Source organism: Balaenoptera musculus, chromosome 8 (genome assembly GCF_009873245.2).
Source record: "Balaenoptera musculus isolate JJ_BM4_2016_0621 chromosome 8, mBalMus1.pri.v3, whole genome shotgun sequence".
Classification (NCBI taxonomy): domain Eukaryota; kingdom Metazoa; phylum Chordata; class Mammalia; order Artiodactyla; family Balaenopteridae; genus Balaenoptera; species Balaenoptera musculus.
The window spans coordinates 8,522,434-8,535,916 of NC_045792.1; the positions used below are offsets into that span (position 1 = coordinate 8,522,434).

General features: G+C 51.6%; 1 protein-coding gene across 1 annotated transcript in view; it reads right to left on the minus strand.

Annotated features, from left to right (window-relative positions):
- The window catches only part of PKNOX2 (PBX/knotted 1 homeobox 2), a 258,828-nt gene that overhangs the window by 181,540 nt on the left and 63,805 nt on the right, over positions 1-13,483 (minus strand). Inside the window, exon 2 of the mRNA XM_036861893.1 lies at positions 5,486-5,555. The gene's annotated coding sequence lies outside the window, so the exon portion shown is untranslated. The remainder of the gene's footprint in view (positions 1-5,485; positions 5,556-13,483) is intronic.

The window sequence follows — 13,483 nt, forward strand, 5'->3', positions numbered from 1 at the left end:
CGCCCCACCCCCTCCCCACCTCATCTCCGCTCTTCCAGGGCCCCTCCAGTTGGGGCTGCAGACCTCGCATCTCATCAGCGGCCTCTCTGCCGCCAGATTCCTGCTAAAGTGCCTTGATTGCATAATGTCTATTTGCATAATGTAAATTGCAATCTCCTAGCTTGGGAGGCAGGAATCACAGAACAGCCATTATTTTTTACCACTCCACAAAAATTCCACATTTAGAAAGCAGATTTGCAGCTCAGAAAGCCGTATAAATCTGAATCCGCCACAAACGTCATTAAATCACACCAATTAAGCCGGACCAACGAAGAGCCCCTGCCACTGTTCTCTGCACACTCAAGGACTCCCAGGCCAGATGGAGGCCACGAAAAACTGGAGGCCGTGGCAGCGGGGCTGGAGCAGGAGCTGCAAAGGCAGGAAATTCTGTCTTATAAACCTTCACACACACACCCCAAGCATAGGCCCCATCAAGACCTGGTGGGCGGAGGACGGAGAGGGGGCGGAAGTAGTTTGAGTTATTTCTAAGCTTGTTGACTGATTTCTTGTGGGCACTTGGTCTGCAGACTTTTAATTTACGGAGCAGGAGAGAGTATGCGGGGAAGAAGCCTGCATCTTCCGCAAAGGGAGGGGGACATGCCAGGTATTTCACGCGAGCGTGAAAAGTCCAGGCCTTCAGCAGCTCTTTAATGACCTTTTTCTGTCTTCTCCCAAGTCCCCTCCAGCCAAGTGAAGGAAAACTGGGGACAAATCCTGCCGTGACTGGGCTGGGCTGGACCGGATTCTGAGCTCCTTTTAAGAGCTGTTTCCTAGGGGCCACTGGAGAGAGAGGTGAGTCACAAGGTCCCTAGAAAGGGGCCTTCCCTCTGACAACCACTCATGATTCCAGCTTCCCCGCAGCCATGTACCTGGTTACTCTTTTGCCTCTTTATTGCTCATTCAATATTCATCTGTCAAAGGGCAAGATGCTAATGTGTATTATTAAAATATCAATAGTTTATGAGTGAACTTTTATGGAGAGTATGGTTAAAAGAAAGATGCTAGACCATCTCTGTCAGCAGCAACGGAGAGGAACAGTCTTTCCATCTCTACTTTTTCCTAACGTACTGGGTGAGTGGATGGCTGAACCATTACTGTATACATATTGTGCACCAGGAATGGCTCTAAAGCTCGCACGTGCTGGATTTCATTTAGTCCTCACAGCCGTCCTGGGAAGGGTGTACAATCCCATTTCCATTCTAGAGATAAGGAATCTGAAGACCAAAGAGTTGTATCCAGAATCACAGAGGTTCTAAGTCATGGGGCTGAGACTCAAACCCCAGCTTTGGACTTCAAACCCAATGTTTTCCCCCCCAAGTTGAAGCCTTGAAAATACAAATGATCTTTTAGGTTTTTATCTGTTTCCTTCACCTGCCCAAATTAAACATTGGTTTCCTGACCTAAGTTTCACAAAAGGGGAAAGGAGAGAACAGGAAATCATTCTGTGCTTTCACACAGACCCATTTCCACAAGGCCGGCCTCCACTTTAGAGGTGTCTAAGTCAGTTCCCAGAATCTTTTCTGCACATTTAGAATCTTAGAACTGAGGGTGACATTGGAGGTGATGTCATCAGACTTCTCCCTGTTACAGGAGAGTAAACTTGAGTTTCCTGGAGCCGCATAATGAAGTGATTAAGTCTCTAGGATAGAGTCATAAGTTTGATTTCAACTCTGTGACTAACTTACTGTGTCACTGACTAGGGTACCTCTCTTGTCCCTGAGCCTCTGCTCCGTTTCTTTATGTAATACCAAGATAGTAACAGTGTCTCATAAGATAGTGTGAGGGTTTCAGTAAAAACATGCACATCACGTGCTGAGCAGAGTGTCTAGCATGTAGTAAGTGCTCAACAAACGACAGTTATTACTATTAATATTAAGTCGACTTGTGGAAGACTCCAAGACTCTCCCTCCAAAACTTTTCATCAAAACCAAGCCTCTGGGGCTTCCCTGGTGGCGCAGTGGTTGGGAATCTGCCTGCCAATGCAGGGGACAGGGGTTCGAGCCCTGGTCTGGGAGGATCCCACATGCCGCGGAGCAACTAGGCCCGTGAGCCACAATTACTGAGCCTGCGCGTCTGGAGCCTGTGCTCCGCCACAAGAGAGGCCGCGATAATGAGAGGCCCGCGCACCGCGATGAAGAGTGGCCCCCGCTTGCCGCAACTAGAGAAAGCCCTCGCACAGAAACGAAGACCCAACACAGCCAAATAAATAAGTAAATAAATAAAAAACCAAAACAAAACCCAAGCCCCTTTGCCCCTCTCTTCCCTGCCCCCTCCCCTTCACCATTAGCCATTCTCATATCTTGGCCCTTTGGAAAAACCAACTGGTTCTGCTCTCACCCTGTGGTTGCTTGAGTTTTGTTTCTATCCCCTTAAGTCACAGCAAGGCATCCAGGGTACTCAGGTGCTCTTCCAAAACTTAGCTGCATCCGGGTCAGGCAAATGGCAAAGGAGATGGAGACTGGTCCTCAAAGGCCCCGCCTCCCACAGGTTACAGGGTGTGGCAGAGCGGAAGCAAGGAGAGGAAAGGACACGAGGATCACGGAGGAAGGGCTGCCCGCATAGCCCAGGCCCCCCGCACACCCTGACAGACCCGACAGCCTCTTCGCTCTGATCTTTGGCTGCAGCCTCCCCCAGACCGGAAGGCCAGGGAGTGGAGGGTGTGGGAGCTATGCCTGGGAACGAAGGGCTCCAGGCTTGTGGAGTCCTTGTCACAGGTCTAAGGCCCTCTCCAGACCTGGCACTTCAAGCTGTGGGTGGCACACTGGACCCATTCTTGCTGGGAAGGACTATAGTGTAGAGCAGGGGTCGCAGCCTGTTAGGAACCGGGCTGCACAGCAGGAGGTGAGCGGTGAGCAAGCGAAGCTTCACCTGCCGCCCCCCACCGCTCGCATTCCCGCCTGAAGCATCCCTCCCCTTCCCCTCCCCCACCCTCCCGGTCCGGGGGATAACTGTCTTCCAGGAAACCAGTCCCTGGTGCCAAAAACGTTGGGGACCGCTGAGGTAGAGGTTTCTGCCAACTGCAGGGCCTCCTAACACCAGCGTGTCCTCGGGGAATGCCCCCCTGGGGAGGAGCCTAGCCTAGCTTGGCGGGGTGCCTTTAAATCCAGACACTGGCTGGGTTTAGAGACAGTTTGGTTCTTGCAGGCAGGCTTCCTTAGCCTGCCTCGGGAGTACATGAGGCTGTGCTGGGCCAGACTTGAGGAGCATTAGTGTGGGAGTGTGCGCTCCGAAGACGGCCGCCACAACATGTTACCCCCAACCACACTCTTCATCTGACGTGCTGTGGATTCTCCTCCTCTGAGACGTGGTTGCAGGGGCAGGTGTCCACGTCCCCTTCTTTAAACCCAGGTGGGCCTTTGCACCTGCCCCCAACCAGGGCAATGTGTGAAAGTGATACTGCTGGGCTTGGGCAGGGCGGCCCCGTCCGGCTCCTCTTCCCTCTCAGGACGCTCCCTCTGGGCATCCAACCACCACCTTACGAGGATCCACGTTATGAAGATGTCCAGGCCACGTGGAAAGGGCACGTGGGCCTGGTGGACAGCCCCAGCTAGCGCCTCGGCCAACAGCTGGTGTCCACGCCCAGGGGGGTGAGTGAACGAGCCGCCAGACGATTCCAGCACCCAGCTTCTGCCCCAGCAGAGACCCCAGACCCGTGGGTCAGAGGCAACCTCCCCACTGCGCCCTGTGTGCACTCCTGACTCACAGAATAAATGAGCATAATGAACGGTGTCAAGTCACTATGTCTTGGGGTGGTTTGTTACACAGCCATAATAACTGGAACGCCACTCGAATTAAATTAGAACGTTTGCTGTTTCCCTCTCAAATCCAGCCCTCACTTCAGCCTTGCAGACTGTCCCCTCCTCAGCAGGTCCCGTCCCTCCTCTTCTTCCTCCCCCTCCGAAAGGCAGGCTCTCCCCCAGCAAAAAACCCTCCCAGGAAGAGCCTTTGAACCTTCCCCTTTCAGAGTCCCAGGACCTGAAGATCCCCACTCTTCCTCGTTCCTCTGTGCGGGTCCCAGAGTGTCCCCACGAGGGAGCTCCCCCAGGTGTGGGTGGGCCCGGGCCAGGTGCCCGGCTGCTCTCGGGGACAGGGACGGAGCGTGCAGACTTATCTCCCCTACACGCACCCCGGTGTCGTGAACCTTCACGCTCGGCTTGCTCCTCTCATACTGACTTGACTGATGAGGTCCCTCTAACCTCCGGTGTGAGGAGACATCAATTCTCACAAAGGTCATTATCTTCCTACTCTGGCTCCCCTCACCCCGGCCCCATCTCCTAGATAGGCCTTCCTGGAACAGGATGGAGGGAGGCACCCTTCCCCGGCCCGGTGTCTGGGGATCGACCACTCCAAGCCGGGAGGAGAGGGGATGCCCTGGGAGCTGCGTCCTGTCAATCACAGAGGCACCAGCACTGCCGCGCAGGCCATTAGGCGGAGGGCCGGCGCCCTGCTCACTCACCGGGCAGCCATCGGCAGGATGTTAGACGATCGCAGGGCGGCCATTCTTATGATTTATTCAAATGCTCATTACAGTCAATCTATTTTTACACAGAGGTGAAGATGTGCGCTGATAACGGTTAATCATTTATAATTCCGCGGACTGGTTGGGAGCCAATGTACTATCAAAGTCGCAGCCGCTCAGCCCCCGGGAGCCCCCGAAGCAGGGCAGGGAAGCTGTGCAGCCCCAGGCCAGCCCTTCCAGCTGACAGTGCCTGAGCGGCGCCTAGGTGGAGGGTGCAGAGGGGAAGCAAGGAGCAGGGAATCCCAGACTAGCCGCCAGGAGCTCACAGGCTCACTGAGGGCACACGGCGACGTGCGGGCAGAGGAATGCCCAGCAGACGGATGAGGCACGGGATCTCAGAAGAGGGAGAAACCACTTCTAGCTGGATTACCGAAGGACGTGGCAACGAGCAGACTGGACTTAGGCCAGGGCCTACAGGTGGGAAGACTTCTGCCAAGTGCGAGAACCGATATGAGCAAATACACAGACGGATAAGGTGGGGAGCAGTTCCCGAGCTGATGGAAGGGAAGCGACCAGCAGTTTCTCCTTTTTCCTCCCTCACGTCTCTCCAGAAACAACCAGACATAAAAGCAAGCGCAAGCTATGACCTTGGCCCAGGTCCTCCTCTCACGGCCTCCCAAGCTTAGCCTGCCCTTGCAAGCTCGAGAGCTTCCCTCTCCAACATTCATGACATGCATAACACGTCAGGTCCACCTTAACGCACAATCAATACAGTCTAATTAAATAGGATGTCATGTTACAGGGCCTCTTCGTCACGTTCGGACCTCATCTAATTAGAGGTCCACTGTATTTCACATTCTGACCAGCTCACTGAGAGAGAGTGCGTCTCTCGCACAATGCACGGCTGTGAAAGATCAGGTTCAGGGCTGGTCTTTCACCCATAACCTTACTGAGTCAGCATGGAAAATGCCCGTCAGAGTTACTCACGGTTCACGGTCCCTCTTCTGGTGAGCGGCATGGAGGACGGCAAGCCTCAGGGTCCTGCTCCAGAGTCAACCTGTCAGTGAAAGAAAACATCTTTATAGACTGTGTATGATTCTGCTGGGAGCGAGAGCCAAGATCGGATGGGGGTGAACTCGGAAGTGGGTCCTGCTCCGGAGCACAGCCAGGGCTGGTAGCCCTGTGTCCCCATTGCTGAGTGGGGGGAGTTTCCTGAGCAAGGAGCTCCTGGTGCAAAACGACGGTTGTTTAGAGGACTAACCAGGACGGAGAGACAGGATCACTCCCTCCTGACCTGCTTGGAGCCTCAATTTCTTGCGTGTTTCATCCCCTTCCCCAGAGAAAAAGAGGCTCATGGCTGTGGAGAGCCCTGAGCTGACCAAGGCAATGATCACTTACTGATGCCACCTGTCTGACAGAAGACCCCGTGCAGGGGGACAGAGCTGAGGAGCCCCTGGGGAAGCTGGCAATCTATATGGGGAAGCTGCCCAAACAAGCAAATACCACCACCGATGCTGTGGTTTATGGCAGGATTATGGAAAGTCCAGACGTAGGAGGGCACTTTCAAGTAAAAGTGAAGAGTCCCATTGGGTTAGGAGGGAGATGTGCATAGAGAAAAATGACGGGGGCGTGATTGGAAAGATCAGAAAACATGACTGCTTTTAATTCTCATCTTGGGATAAAGCAATAACAACAAGAAGAAGAAAAACCCAGCACATATTTATCAGGTGTCTGCTCCGCGAGCTACACTCTCCAGGTGCAGCAGGAATGAAATCCACAGCTCCTGTAATCAAAGTGCCGCCACGTCAGTGGTGAAATAAGAATATCCATATGAAACATCATCCAATAAGACGAGAACGTACATAAAGTAGTGCTGAACTGTGTGGTAGAGACCATAACTCTCTCTCCACAGAGAAACGAAGTTGGCGACAGCTGGGGCCTTCAAGGAAGTTTTCAGGGGGAGGGAGACCTTGACTGGGGTCTTGGAGGACTGGTCAGGAGCGATTCGGCTGGTGGAAGAAGAGAGAGGGCATTCCAAGAAAGGGAGCACTCTGAGCAAAGGTGACGGGGGGAAAGCATGGAGTGACCAGGGACAAGGCATGGGCTGGGCCGCCTGAGAGACTAGAGGAGGGAGTAATGCTGAGTAAGCAGGGAGGGGCCAGAGCATCTGGGCTCCGAGTGTCGGGCAGAGAGGCCAGGCTTGGGCTGTGAGCTCCTGGAGCCATTGAAGGTTTTCCAACAAAGGAAGGTCATGAAGAAGAGGACACTCCCCACCCCACCACTCTTTAGTATTTTCCTTTTAATTAAGACAGAGAGGCTCCCTGGAAGAGGTAGAATTTCAGATAGAAGATTCAGGCATGGGGTGTAATACAACGCGCTCATGGAAAGATGTCCCTCTTGTTCATGATGATGTCGCCCAGGATGAGGCACTTCCTCTGGGGCTGTCTACTAATATCTCCAGGACCAAGACTGGTGACTCACGGAAGGACCTCAGAGACAAGACCAGACCACTGAAGGCAAGTGCGTGAGGATGAGGACGGCACCTTATGCATCTTTATAGCCCAGCATGTGTCAGGTTCTCAGCAGGTGTCTGTTGAAATGTTCAGTGGCGGACTCGGTTCATTCTAATCAGTTTCCACAACCAGCCCCTGGCTGGCAATGGGCTCCAACTTGTAATCTTCTAAACTACTGACACATTGCTACTGAGCACAAGTGAACTCAGTACAGGAAGTTTCTAGGCTGAATTGCATGAAGTGGGGATTTATCCCTGCCCTCTTGGGACTGTCGAGACACCAGCGACTTGGAAGAAGATACGGCAGACTTGCCATTTGCACATGCTGCTAAGCTGTGAAGGACAGCCCCTCTGCTGGGGAGATGGATTCTGATGGGCAGTGTTATAAAACTTTGAACAAGCTAAAAGGATGGCCCAAAACTAAAAAGTTAATTTTTTCCTCTACCAGTTTTTATTTCTTGCACAATAACATCATGACAACCATAAATTTGAAAATTTTAAAAAATTGCCCACAATCCCATCGCTCTAAACCATCAAATTATTACAGTCTATGCCCACATGGAAATCCAGTTTAATTTTTTACAGAGTTGTAGAAAAAGATTTGACACGAATAAATATACCAAATCCTACTCTTACATTCAAAAATCAATTGCAAAAATCACAGATTGGGGTGACCTGTTTTTTTTTTTAAAAAAGACAAGGGTTATTTGAGTTAAATGCAAGCAGAGGTAGAGCTCAGGGTATGGTGTTGCTGTCAAACCCATTACATTGATCCTAGTTGCCTAAATAGCTATATGGTGGCCAACCAAGGGGAGAATGGTCCCCTCACTTTAGACTTATCAATCCACATTACTTTTAGATGCAGCTGTGGCATCATATTTTAATAAATTTGGCAGTGATGAGTAGAAGAGAGAGGTGAGCAAAGACATCTAGTTCTTTTAACTAAAGTTAAAAGTTTAGTAGTTAAAAGCACAAGCTCTGGAAGCAGGCTGTACAGGTGTCCATCCCAGTCCCACCACTTCCTGGCAGTGGGCCCATGGGCAAGTTACTTAACTTCCCTGTGCCTCGGTTTTTCATCTGTAAAATGGGGCTAATGAGGGTCCTGCCTCTGAGGTTGGCTGTGAGGGTTTAATGAGTTCATATACCGTAAAGTGCATAGAACAGTGTCTCACACAAAATAAGCACTCATTGCATGGTAGCTGTCATTGTTGTTATTTTCCTTATTAGGAGCCCGTGAGACAGAAGATATGGGAGAAGAAACTAGAGATGGACCTTCATTTGTCCCTCTCTAATATGACCCATTGGTCCTACCTAATTCTATTGACTAAAGCAACAATCTCTCTCCCACATGGTGGTCCTCCAAATATTTGAAGAAACTATGTGACAGAGAGGCTGCGTTGCTATACACGGTAGAATTAGGGCTAATTGATAGATATTAGAGGAAGCCAATCCTCAGTTCAATACAAGAAAGACTTCGCTAGTCCTATGCACCATCCAGCAATGAGTTAGGTTTCCTTGGAAAGTAGTGAGCTCCCAACACGGCAAAGAGAATCCTGTATTGGGTGAGAAGATGCCCCAGAGAGCATGGTCTCCCAGACTTGGCTTCCCCCATCCGTAAAACGTTAAAAAACATTGTGAGACTGGGAGGGTTGACAAACATGTATATTGATAAAACATTAATAGTGTCTTCTTTCACCACCGTTTCATAAAGTAATTCAACCCCCAAAAGTAAGGAGAGCAAAAAGGACCACACTTTGAACTCTTTGAAGTGAATGGAGCATCATGAAAAGCATCCCCCCCACCATCTCTGTCTCTTCTCTCTTTCTGTCTCTATCTCTCTCTGTCTCTATCTGTCCATCTCTCTCTCACACACACATATACACACATATGTGCACATGCAACCTCTCCACATTGTCCTTGTTTTTCACTCCTCACCATGCACCAGCAGACACGTGCTGGGGAACCACGTGCATGATATTTTGGGGCCTTCTAAAGCCAGCAGCCTGTAGTCCTGGAAGGCAAGTGATCACGTCAAAGGCCTTCAGACAGCGGCCCTGCAATAACGCAACCAGAATTGAAACTCAGGCCTGCCTTACTCACCATGAAGATAAACTTGAATCATAAATGGAATTGAGCCTTCACATTTATAAATATGAGGATATTTATGAAATGGTAAATGAGGGGGCTGATGAAAGTTCATTGTTAAGAGGTGGGGAGAAGGACAGAAGAAAGCTTCCCACGGGAGGGAGCACACTAGAACTTGACCCTCCGTGCCCTAGGACAGCTGAGCGAGCTCCCACGAAGCATCCTAGGTAAGTTGGAAGGATGGACAGAGATGAGCCTGGGGCTTAGCAAGGACCACAGAAGGCACTAGACCAAGGGCGTCATGGGTTCACACCCTGAGTCCATCGTTCACTTACTGTGTGATCTTGGACACGGAACTTTAACCACTCCCTGCCTCAGTTTCCTCATCTGCAAAATGATAGTGCTTGACTAGATGATCCTTAAACCAAAATTCCATCTGACATCTCTACATCTCTGAAGCTGCCCAGACTCACCCCCATATCACAGCTCAGTATATGATTGTGGGTAAGAGTAAAGACACAGGAGTCAGACAGTTCTGAGTTTAAGCCTGGGTCCATCACTCTCCTAGCCTTAACCTCTACAAACCTCAAGGTTCGCACCTTTAGAAGGGGGATAAGAGTAGCGCCTTTAAGTGAGATGATGCACCGAGAGCATTTTGTGCAATGCCTGGAACATATTCATAACGACGAATGAAGCCACTGTTGCTGTCTTTCAGTGTTAGGAGGGCTAACAGCCCAGGAGGGCTGGCAGAGTCTGGATGGGAAAAGGGAGACAAACCAAGAAGCCTGAGGGCTTCTGTGTTCATCCCACTGCTTGTGACAAGCTCCTCTGTTCCTACCCCAGCCAGACCTTTAGGATGAGGACAAATCGCGACAACCTGTTCTCAGGCACCGAGAGTCTCTCTGGATGGTCCCCATCTCTGAGAAGCCTCTGTAGGCACATGAGCAAAACTCCCCAAAGAGAAAGAAAACTTGAATAGACCCTCCCAGGAGGAAATGCCTGCAGGGCCACTCGTCCCCCCACGGTGTGTCCTGCGTCTCCCACCTCATCACCCGAGTCCCCTCTCTGCTCCACATCTGCTCCCCTCGCCCCCTGACGACAGCTCGCGGTGGTTTACATTAGTCCAGTGAGGCTGTCAGTGACAGCACCGCAGGCCCTGGCCACCAGGCTCTCAAAGACACAACAACGGGGTAACCGAATACTGAGAGGATCACCTGGCACTAATGTGCGGCTCTGAGAAACGTACCCACCCAGCACTGAGGGTGCTGCGCAGGCTTCCTCAAAGCCTGGTAAGAACAAGGCTGATTCCCCACTGTCCTCAGCCCCCTGGGCTGCAGGCGGTGCTGGGCACCCAGCTGCAGAGGACCTGGAAACTGTCCCCCAGCCATGCTCCCCAGGCCCCGTCCAGGCCCGAGACTCTAAGCTGGACCCCGTTCCTCTAAGTGGGCACCCCTGGAGGTGAGAAAACACCAAGACCCGAGACGTGCTTATCCTCTATCGGGAGCACCCCTGCTCTTCTTCCTGGCCCATCGTCACTGACCTGCCTCCGGCCTCCTTCTCTCTCCCCGGGGCCCCCAGTCGGTATCCTGGCCTCCAGCCTGGCCCCGCTTTTGCCCATCCACTACCTCCCGCAGCCCGGGATCTTCCTGAAACACAAATTGCGTCATGTTCGTTCCTCCTCAAAACCCTCCAAGGGCAGCTCAGTGCCTGGCAGAGGTCACTCACTGGCAGCCCCTAGCTGGCTTCTTGCCTGTCTGATGTTTTTGTAAATTCTGCCAACATCTGAAAAGTGGGACATTTCACATTTGAAAATCCAGGCTCCTAAGTTTTCTCCAAAATTTGGATGACCTAACAACACTGATCTTGCATTTCCACGTGGCCATCACCAGATGACACTGAGTATCAGGGGCCCCCATTTTCATCAGGCACGGGTCCTCCTGTTTGCCCCACAGAGAGAGGGCAGGTGTCGCCTGGAAGCCGCTTCCGTCACAGGGCAGGGCACCTGGAGGCTGACGCAGGCACGCTGCCTGCTGAGGGGTCAAGGTGACAGCACGGAGGTGGCTCATTACGTTCTCAGCTGCGCTGTTCCCAGCCGGGCCCACCAAGGGTCCCTCCCTCTCTCACGCCGCTGGGCAGCTCCTCCATCCCAAGTCAGGAGACAGCCGGCCAAGGTCTTAGGGATTTTTCCAGGAATGCGGGTAACTACCAGGCAGGTGCTGAAGAGGCCCCACCCCAGGGTCCAGCCTCTCCTCACCCCCAACTCAGTGGAGGCTGCGTCCCCTCCCTTTATTTCCATCCCACTGTTCCCATCAAAGCCCTAACAGCACATATTTTGTTAATTGTACAAACCTAATGGGGGAATGCATTGGCAAAAAGGGTAATGGCCATCAGACCAGCAATAAAACAAAATTAATGGCCCATAGGAAGAAATCATGTCCACTTAATCCCAGCTCTGAAACTCTAATAGAATAATGGAATACCAGCAGAGGGGTTTTTCTCTCCATGCAGATTGCTTACACCATGTTAATCACTTGCAAAGCAGGCCACATACCACTCCGCTCACATGACCCTCCAGGGAAAGTAGCAGACCAGAAACATTTAGTGCCAGGCTCATTACTGACATGCATCACCAGCGGCAACACCTTCCCCCCTCCCTGCCTCCCCAGGTGACTCCGGGACAGCCAGTGTGGGGTGTCATTGCGAGCCATCAGGTGTGGTAGGCCGGAAAGTGAGACACATGATACCTAATAGTAGCAGACGTTTATTGAGTGCTTACTATGTGCCAGACACTGGGCTGGCTGAGCGCTTTCTACGTACTGTATTACAACATCTTCATCTTCTGGAGCTGCAGAGTCCATCAAGATAGCCACTAGCCACATCTGGCTTTTTAAATACAAATTCTAATTAATGAAAGTTAAATAAAATCTAAAATCCAGTCTTCAGCCTCAGTGGCCGCGTTTCAGGTGCTCCACAGCCCCGTGTGGCTAGTGGCCGTTGTACTGGGAGCTCCGGCTAGACGGTGTTTCCATTGGCACAGGCGGTTGTACTGACAGTGCTGTTCCAGAACTTCGAGACCGTTTTAGCTCGCCCATTTAACAGATTCGGAAATCAAGGCACAGAGAGGCGAGGCAAGCTGCCCCAGGTCATGGCTGATCTGGGTTCTAGCCCAGGTCTAAGCCAGCCTGGCTCCGGAATCCCGACCCTCCACACTATTCCTTGATACAACCAGCAGTCCAGGCAGCTGGGAGGCCTTTGGAGGGACGTGGGCTGTAGAAAGGCCCTTCTGTCCGCTGCAGGCCCCACGACCCCCAGAGAGCAGACAGACCCCAGTGCTCCACTGGGGTCTCCCCACAGTGAGACCCCTATGAGGTCTCAAACCCGGGAAGGTCATCTGGAGAGGGAGGTCTTCATACATCATCCAGCTCAACCTCCTTCGATTTATGGGTGAAGAAACCAATGCACAGAAAATTAAGTGGCTTGTCCAAGGTCAAACAGCTGATTAGGAACAGAGTTAGGACTACAATCCAGGCTTCCTGACGGCCGGTCCTCACTGGCCGAGGGAGAGGGCAGAGCCATGTCCTGAGAGAAGGTGAGAGAAGGAGGCGGTGTCCCTCCAGCCTTCCTGGAGGGTCCTGGGCCAGGTCAGAAGAGGCTGGGATGCGCCTAGGGTTACTCGGCGCCGAGGAGAAGAGGCAAGGGAAGAACGAGGGGCAGGCACCGGCCTAGAAACTGCAGGGGTTCAAAGCCTGACACTGCATTGCTACTATCTTTGGGGAAAATAGTATAGCAGGATCTATCGCAATTAAAAATACACATACACTTTTCCTCAGCCGCCCCAGTTTGAGAATGTATCCTATAAAAAGAAAAGTACCCAGGCATGAGGATAATGCAGCAGCTTCTGCTGTGGGACAAAGTGAAAAACAAGCTAGATGTCCACCAGTAGGGGAATGTTTGGGTAACCTGTGGTACAGCTATACTATCAATAAATGCAACTATTCAAAAGAACGAGTTAGAGCTACATCTTTTGCCCTGAGAGATGGCCGTAATGTTCCAAGTAAGAAAAGTAAGTAGCAGACTGATGTGTGCGGTGTGATTCCATTTTTGTAAAAGTGGAGAAAACTCCAGAGTGAGTGCATCTACGTGCATAAGTCTGTGTGAGCACAGAGGTGGCGTGGAAGGAAAAGCCCAGATGTTCACGTGGGTGCGAAGGCCCACCGTCGTTAACACATCTTTGCCTTGTTTTGGGTTGCAGAGAGCACTGCCACTTTTGTAATTTTTGAAAAGAAACTCAATAAGGAAAAGAAAAATAATTGATATAAGAAGGAAAAAGAGGTTGGACTTGGGAGGCAGCCAGACCAGACTGCAAACCTGCTTACTTACTGGCTGCA